The following is an 8,860-nucleotide window of genomic DNA, read 5'->3' on the forward strand; positions in this document are numbered from 1 at the left end:
TGCTTGTATCTATCTAGATTCTAGACCGTCCTTTTTTGTTAAATTATTGTTTCTCTTCAAGTTAATAAATATGATCAAATTCTTGCATTGGTAAAATAGAATTCAATTAAATCTCTGTCTACTTAAATCCTTTCTTTTTAGCTTAAGAAAGGATAATGCAACAAAATGCCGTCAAATATTGAATATTTTCTTATTGCAAAAAAGTGACAAAGGAATAGAGTTATCTTGACGACATTAAAATAAACTTTAGAGAAACTCTTGATTAAATAACACGCCCGGTGGGACTCGAACCCACAATCGCCTGATTAGAAGTCAGGCGCCTTATCCATTAGGCCACGAGCGCTTTTTGTTATGTTGTCTCAAATAAAAATTTTAAATTCCCAAATGCCATTGGAAATGAATAGCAAACTCAAACCGAATAGATTTGATATCATATTTGGCTTAAAAGGTTTTGGTTACTCTAAAATCTCCCATTTCTTGTTTTAATCTCTCTAATTTTGTCCATTTTTGATCTAGTAAAATTTAAAGAAATTTAATTGTCATCCTTATGATTAATTTGTTCTATTAAAGTATTAGGGTAATACTAGTATTGTATCCTTTAATGGAGAATGAATATTGCTTTTTTTTTTAATAGAAAAAGTTCATCCAAAAAGGAGTATTTTACACAAATAAAAAATTTATATAAAAAATTTTAGCATGAATGTACTGAAACATATTTTACGGCCACAAGAATTACGTTAATTTGATAATTTCTTTAGATTGAATATTTGAGTCATAGAGTGTACTTTTAATTCCTCGATTTAAAATACTCTGATTTCAAATAAACTTATATCATTTTGTCACATTTTTTTTCTGTGTTTGAGGGATTGATTTTGAGTGTGTTTGGAAAACATTAAAGTGAGAAAAGAATTCTATTTCAGTTAAGAAATTGATGACTTGCATCATCTACCTCTTTCTCTTATCTAAAAGAACCATAGAAATAGTGAAATCCCATTCAATTAATGCAGTTTAATGAACTAAATGATGAATTTTATGGTACATTGCTTTGAAATGAGTTTTGTTTGAATTTCAGGTGAAAAGAGCAACAAAAGAAGAAGGAAACAAAGAAGAAGAGCTGGGCGTGTGAGCTGGGCGTGTCACTTGGTGCAAACGCCAAAAAACTGAATGGGCATGGCACGCCAGCAATTGGGCGTGGCACGCCAGTTAACAATTTCAGCAGAGAACCCATGGAGCTTTACTATGGGCGTGGCACGCCAACTATAAATTCCAGAGAAGCATTCTTGGAGCTTTACTATGGGCGTCAGCTATACATTCCAGAGAGCATTCTTGAAGACCCACAAGGGGCATGGCACTTGATTTTTGGGGCGTGGCACGCCAACCTTGTTCATATTCTGGGCATGCTACTTGAGTTCTAGGCGTGGCACGCCAAGCTTGAAGAGGCTCAACACCATAAGGGGTGTGCCACTTGAGATCGAAGGTGTGACATGCCAGTTCATTGGTCCAGAGAGGAAGAATGCAGCCACAACAAAGACGTGTCACTTGAGATCGAAGGCGTGGCACGCCAGCACAAGCCTCCAAAGAAGAAGATCAATGGGCATGCCACTTTGGATTTTAGGCATGGCATGCCAAGGCACAATGATAATGGGCATGCCACTTGATACTTGGGGCGTGGCACGTAAACCTTGCTCGCACCAGGAGCGTGCCACTTGAACACTGGGTGTGGCACGCCAGTCTACTAAACCAGAAGGGCTTACTCATGCTTTATCAAGGGCGTGGCACGCCAAACCTGGGTGTGGCACGCCAGTACAACTTTCTAGAAGAGAGGATGAAGAGTTTATTGAGGGCGTGGCATGCCAGACTTGGGCGTGGCACGCCAGTTCAATTTACCAGAGAAGGAAGATGAAGAACTTGACATGGGCGTGGCACGCCACTGCTGGGCGTGGCACGCCAGGTGTATTTTCCAGGGAGGAGGAAGAGAGAAGCCACGATAGGCGTGCCACTTGATCTCAAAGGCGTGGCACGCCAGGCTAGCTGAACAAAGGAGGCGTGCCACTTGGAAGCCAGGTGTGGCATGCCAAGCCAAGCTGAGGAGCTAGGCGTGACATGCCGCTCACACGCCACTCACACGCTAGGCACATGGTTCATTTTAATGAGTTTTCCTTTTATTTTCAAATGTACTTTTCTTTTCCTTTTTGTAATTTTTATTTTCTTGTGATAGGAGTAGTATAAATACCACCTAAGAGTACTGAAAAGGGGGTTGTATTGGTTGGTTAGTTTTACCTTTACACTTCACTTCATCTTCTTCCATCTCTTGTACTTTTCTCTAAGCTATGAGTATCTAAACTCTCTCATTGGGAGAGAAAGCTCTATTGTATTTGATGGATTAATGATAGTGAATTTCTTCTTCTCTTCATCTCTCTTTGATTTGCTAGAAGGAATTTCGTTCTTCATACTTAGTGTTCAATCATCTTGGAAAAGAGGTTGAATGCAAAATGGGTTTCGTGGGAACATTGGAAAAAGAAACATGAAACCATACTTGAAATCCCTTCTCAAACTTGAGTAGATATGGGTTTTGGGATTTGGATATGGTGACATGAAATCCACCCACTATTTAGATCTATGAGGATGTGTGGTATAATCAGGGATCAAGCTTATCTCTCTTCATGAGCAATTAGACCAAGGAATTGACTGATTATCAATATTTGAGAGATTGAATCACCAAGGAATTGGGGTTCAATCAATCATGATTGCCAAGAGATCAATGAGTTGCATGATTGAAGATGAGATGATTTAGACTTAATCCAAAGAGAGCAACATCTCATAATCCCAATGAATTTCCCATATTCTTATCTTTCCCATTCTTTATAGCTTTCTTTAATTCATACCATTACCCATTCTCCATTTACAATTCAGTCATTTATGTTCCAGCACTTTACATTCTTGTTATTTACTTTTCTGCACTTTATTGCTTTCCTTTACCTTTAAGTCATTTACATTTCTACTATTTAGAATTCTACACTCAACAATCTCTATTAATTAGCTTGACTAAAATTATCTTTTAACTAAAGTTGCTCAATCAATCAATCTCTGTGGGATTCAACCTCACTCATAGTGAGTTATTACTTGACGATAATTTGGTGCACTTGCCAAAGAACGGATTCATTATATATTGATATAGTGAGCAATATTCGGTCATCAGAAATGAATTCTAATTTTATTTTAAATTTAAATTCATGATTCGAAACTATTAATGTAACGACCCAATTTTCAATATGTTTAGATCATACCGGAAACTGAGTGTTACCAACTTGTCTTCCTAATTATTATCTATTATTTAATTATATGAGCCTGATTCGTTGTTAAAAGCGTAGTTATTTTGCGAGGTACTTTTTTTAAAACATTTTATCTAATGTTCGGAATTGATAAACAGAATCATTCATAATCAATTCACAAATAATAATAGATAAAACAATTATAAACAACCACACTTATAAACATCTCAAGTAGTTAACAACGTTCAGTTACCTAACCTTTATTAGAGTAAAGATCTTTAGTTAGAATACCCCTAGATATAGCTATATATAACATCCCAGGCCCTCACCTATTCCAAAAGTTCCTAAGCTGGCACCTAAGCTAGCCTAGACTCTATACTCACCTAGTCCCTTTAAACTACTAAAAAGAGGGAAGGTACGTTCTAGGTCTTCAAAACTCAAGTCAGATGGAACGTCATTAAAAGATGGAACATTATCTACTACTCCTCTGCACGATCACACGTTGTCAAAGAGCATCTCACTGGTACTTCATTAAGTGGCAACAAAATAGCAGCATCGTACGAAGGACTTAGGCTAAAGTTCATAGATAAACGAGGTGTAGATGTCAGCTGGTCTCACAGTATATACTTATAAACAGAAAACAAATCTTGCTCCAGACTCAAAAGACAAACCAAATCAAAACCCTTTTGCGGAACAATCATTAGGGGACTACGGAAGGATACTCTTGCTTTCATCTGGAGAGGGAAGGGACAGATAAGAGGTAAGAACTGGGGAGTTATTAGTAGAATCGGGGTTATTAGTTAAGTTCATTAATTTTGTGTTGTTTAGCAGACATACAGAGAAGCAGTAAACAAAAGATACAAATAAATAGAGAAAGTAGAGAAAATGGAAAAAAGAACACAAACAGAAGAATACAAGAAAATAAAACACAGACACAGAGAATAGAATACAAAAAAAGAAAGCATACATTCATACAACAATCATAACAGAGAAAATGCACAACCAAGTATGATGCATGTCTGACCTAAGCAGTCCGTGAGCTCACGTGTCGGTTTACACCCTGCAGCCCGACATTACCTACGAACTAGTTGGTGCACGAAAATTACTTCACACTATGTAATTCCGCACAACTAACCAGCAAGTGCACTGGGTCGTCCAAGTAATACCTTACGTGAGTAAGGGTCGAACCCCACGGAGATTGTTGGTTTGAAGCAATCTCTGGTTATCTTGTAAATCTCAGTTAGGAGGTCAATTATAATTATTAGTTGACTTGCAAATGAACAAGGGAACATAAAATAAATACTTGGTATGCAGTAATGGAGAATATGTTGGAGTTTTGGAGATGCTTTGTCTTCTGAATCTCTGCTTTCTCCCTGTCTTCTTCTTCACGCACGCAAGGTTCCTCCTATGGCAAGCTATGTGTTGGTGGATCACCGTTGTCAATGGTTACCATCCATCCTCTCAGTGAAAAAGCTCCAGGTGCGCTGTCACCGCACGGCTAATCATCTGTCGGTTCTCGATCATGTCAGAATAGGATCCATTGATCCTTTTGCATCTGTCACTACGCCCAACACTCGCGAGTTTGAAGTTCGTCACAGTCATTCAATCCCTGAATCCTACTCGGAATACCACAGACAAGGTTTAGACTTTCCGGATTCTCAAGAATGATGCAAATGGATTCTAGCTTATACCACGAAGATTCTGATTAAGGAATCCAAGAGATATTCATTCAATCGAAAGTAAAACAGAGGTGGTTGTCAGGCACGCGTTCATAGGTTGAGAATGGTGATGACTGTCACGGATCATCACATCCATCATATTGAAGTGCGAATGAACATCTTAGATAGAAATAAGCGTGTTTGAATAGAAAACAGAAATAGTTGCATTAATTCATCGAAACACAGTAGAGCTCCTCACCCCCAACAATGGAGTTTAGAGACTCATGCCATCAGAGATTACAAAGTTCAGATCTAAAATGTCATGAGATGCAAAATAAATCTCTAAAAGTTGTTTAAATACTAAACTAGTAACCTAGGTTTACAGAAAATGAGTAAACTATGATAGATAGTGCAGAAATCCACTTCTGGGACCCACTTGGTATGTGCTGGGGCTGAGACTTAAGCTTCTCACGTGTCTGGGCTGTTTTGGGCATTCAACGCCAGGTTGTAACCTGTTTCTAGCGTTGAACTCCAACTTGTAACTTGTTTCTGGCGCTGGACGCCAGACTGCAACATGGAACTGGCGTTAAACGCCAGTTTACGTCATCTATCCTTGAGCAAAGTATGGACTATTATATATTGTTGGAAAGCCCTGGATGTCTACTTTCCAACACAATTAAGAGCGCGCCATTTGGAATTCTGTAGCTGCATAAAATCCACTTTGAGTGCAGGAAGGTCAGAATCCAACAGCATCAGCAGTCCTTTTTCAGGCTGAATCAGATTTTTGCTCAGCTCCCTTAATTTCAGCCAGAAAATACCTGAAATCACAAAAAAACAGACAAACTCATAGTAAAGTCCAGAAATGTGATTTTTAATTAAAAACTAATAAAAATATACTAAAAACCAACTAAATCATACTAAAAACTAAGTAAAAACAATGCCAAAAAGCGTATAAATTATCCGCTCATCACAACACCAAACTTAAATTGTTGCTTGTCCCCATGTGACTCAGCTTTGCTAAAGTCCCCAATTAGAGGTGTCCAGGGTTCTTAAGCACACTCTGTTTTTTTTTGCTTTGGACCTCGACTTTAACCACTCAGTCTCAAGTTTTCACTTGACACCTTCACGCCACAAGCACATGGTTAGGGACAGCTTGANNNCAATTTTAACATTCATAAACAACAAATTCAAAAGAAATATGCATTGTTCAAGCATTCATTCAGAAAACAAAAAGTATTGCCACCACATCAAAATAATTAAACTATTTTAAAATTCGAAATTCATGTACTTCTTTTTCTTTTTCAGAAAACAATTTTCATTTAAGAAGGATGATGGATTCATAGGACATTCATATCTTTAAGACATAGACACTTAGATACTAGTGATCATATAGTAAAGACACAAACATAATTAAACATGAAGCATAGTAAACGAAAAACAGGAAAATAAGAACAAGGAGATTAAGGAATGGGTCCACCTTAATGAGGGTGGCGTCTTCCTCTTCTTAAAGAACCAATGGTGCTCTTGAGCTCCTCTATGTCTCTTCCTTGCCTTTGTTGCTCTTTCCTCATAGCTCTTTGATCTGCAGTCAATTGCTTTACCACTGAATTATGGCAAAACAAAAGCAATGCTTTTACCACACCAAACTTAAAAGGTTTGCTCGTCCTCGAGCAAAAGAAGAAAGAAGTGGAGAAGATGGAGGAGATGGAAGTGTGTGAATGGGTGGGTTTGGGAGGGAATTGGTTTGAATTTGAATGGTGAAGTAGGTGGGGATCCTGTGGGGTCGACAGATCCAATGGAGTCAAGGATTTAGCATCCCTGCTCCAATTAGGCGTACAAAATGCCCTTACTGTGCAATCCTGGCGTTTAACGCCAAACTGCTGCCTGTTTCTAGCGTTAAATGCCCAAATGTATCCTGTTTCTGGCGTTTAACGCCAGACTGATGCTTGTTTCTGGCGTTAAACGCCAGCTTGGTGCTTGTTTCTGGCGTTAAACGCCAGACAGATGCTTGTTTCTGGCGTTTAAACGCTAGAATGATCTTCCTCCAGGGTGTGCTATTTTTCATGCTATTTTTCATTCTTTTTTTGATTTTCCATTTGTTTTTGTGACTTCACATGATCATCAACCTAAAGAAAACATAAAATAGCCATGGAAAATAAATAGATATAATTAAATAACATTGGGTTGCCACCCAACAAGCGCTTCTTTAATGTCAATAGCTTGACAGTGAGCTCTCATGGAGCCTCACAGATAATTAGAGCAAGGTTGGGACCTCCCAACACCAAACTTAGAGTTTGAATGTGGGGGTTTAACACCAAACTTAGAGTTTGGTTGTGGCCTCCCAACACCAAACTTAGAGTTTGACTGTGGGGGCTTTGGTTGACTCTGCAGTGAGAGAAGCTTTTCATGCTTCCTCTCCATGGTTACAGAAGGAGAACCTTGTGTCTTATAGTTTGCAATGTCTGCAAACCACAGAGCTTCCTGAATAGCAAACAATTGTTCATCCGGAAAGGTTTCAGAGATCTCAGTAGGAGGGAGGGATGCTCCTGCTACTGGTTCTATCCGGGACAGGTGATCAGCTACTTGATTCTCTGTTCCTTTTCTGTCTCTTATTTCTATATCAAACTCTTACAGAAGCAACACCCATCTTATGAGCCTAGGCTTTGAATCCTGCTTTGTGAGTAGATATTTAAGAGCAGCAAGGTCAGTGTACACAATCACTTTTGATCCTACTAAGTAGGATCTAAACTTATCAATGGCATAAACCACTGCAAGTAATTCTTTTTCTGTGGTTGTGTAATTTTTTTGGGCATCATTTAAAACATTGCTAGCATAATAAATGACATGCAGAAGCTTGTTATGCCTCTGTCCCAATACTGCACCAATGGTATGGTCACTGGCATCACACATTAGTTCCAATGGTAATGTCCAGTCTGGTGCAGAAATAACTGGTGATGTGACCAGCTTAGCTTTCAGGGTCTCAAACGCCTGCAGACACTTTGTGTCAAACTAAAATGGCGTGTCAGCAGCTAGCAAATTGCTCAGAGGTTTTGCAATTTTTGAAAAATCCTTTATAAACCTCCTATAGAATCCTGCATGCCCCAGAAAGCTTCTGATTGCCTTAACATTGGCAGGTGGTGGTAATTTTTCAATTACTTCAACTTTAGCTTGATCCACCTCTATTCTCTTGTTTGAAATTTTATGCCCAAGGACAATCCCTTCAGTCACCATAAAGTGACATTTTTCCCAGTTTAAAACTAGGTTGGTCTCTTGGCATCTTTTCAGAACAAGTGCTAAATGGTTAAGGCAGGAGCTGAATGAGTCTCCAAATACTAAAAAGTCATCCATGAAGATTTCCAGAAACTTCTCTACCATATCAGAGAAGATAGAGAGCATGCACCTCTGAAAGGTTGCAGGTGCATTACACAGACCAAAAGGCATCCTTCTGTAGGCAAACACTCCAAAAGGACATGTGAATGTTGTTTTCTCTTGGTCCTGAGGATCTACTGCAATTTGGTTGTAACCTGAATAGCCATCCAAAAAGCAGTAATATTCATGACCTGCTAGTCTCGCTAGCATCTAGTCTATGAATGGTAAAGGAAAATGATCCTTCCTGGTGGCTGTTTTGAGCCTTCTGTAGTCAATACACATACGCCACCCTGTAACTGTTCTTGTAGGAACCAGTTCATTCTTTTCATTATGAACCACTGTCATTCCTCCCTTCTTAGGGACAACATGGACAGGGCTCACCCAGGGGCTATCAGAAATAGGATAGATAATCCCAGCCTCTAGTAACTTAGTGACCTCTTTCTGCACCACCTCCTTCATGGCGGGATTTAGCCGCCTCTGTCGTTGAACCACTGGCTTAGCATCATCCTCCAATAGGATCTTGTGCATGCATCTGGCTGGGCTAATGCCCTTAAGATCACT

General features: G+C 39.0%; 1 non-coding gene across 1 annotated transcript; it reads right to left on the minus strand.

Moving 5' to 3' along the window:
* Positions 271 to 343, minus strand: TRNAR-UCU. Its single transcript has one exon. It is a non-coding gene; the product is annotated as a tRNA-Arg (tRNA).

The sequence above is a fragment of the Arachis ipaensis genome, chromosome B06 (assembly GCF_000816755.2).
Source record: "Arachis ipaensis cultivar K30076 chromosome B06, Araip1.1, whole genome shotgun sequence".
Taxonomy (NCBI): domain Eukaryota; kingdom Viridiplantae; phylum Streptophyta; class Magnoliopsida; order Fabales; family Fabaceae; genus Arachis; species Arachis ipaensis.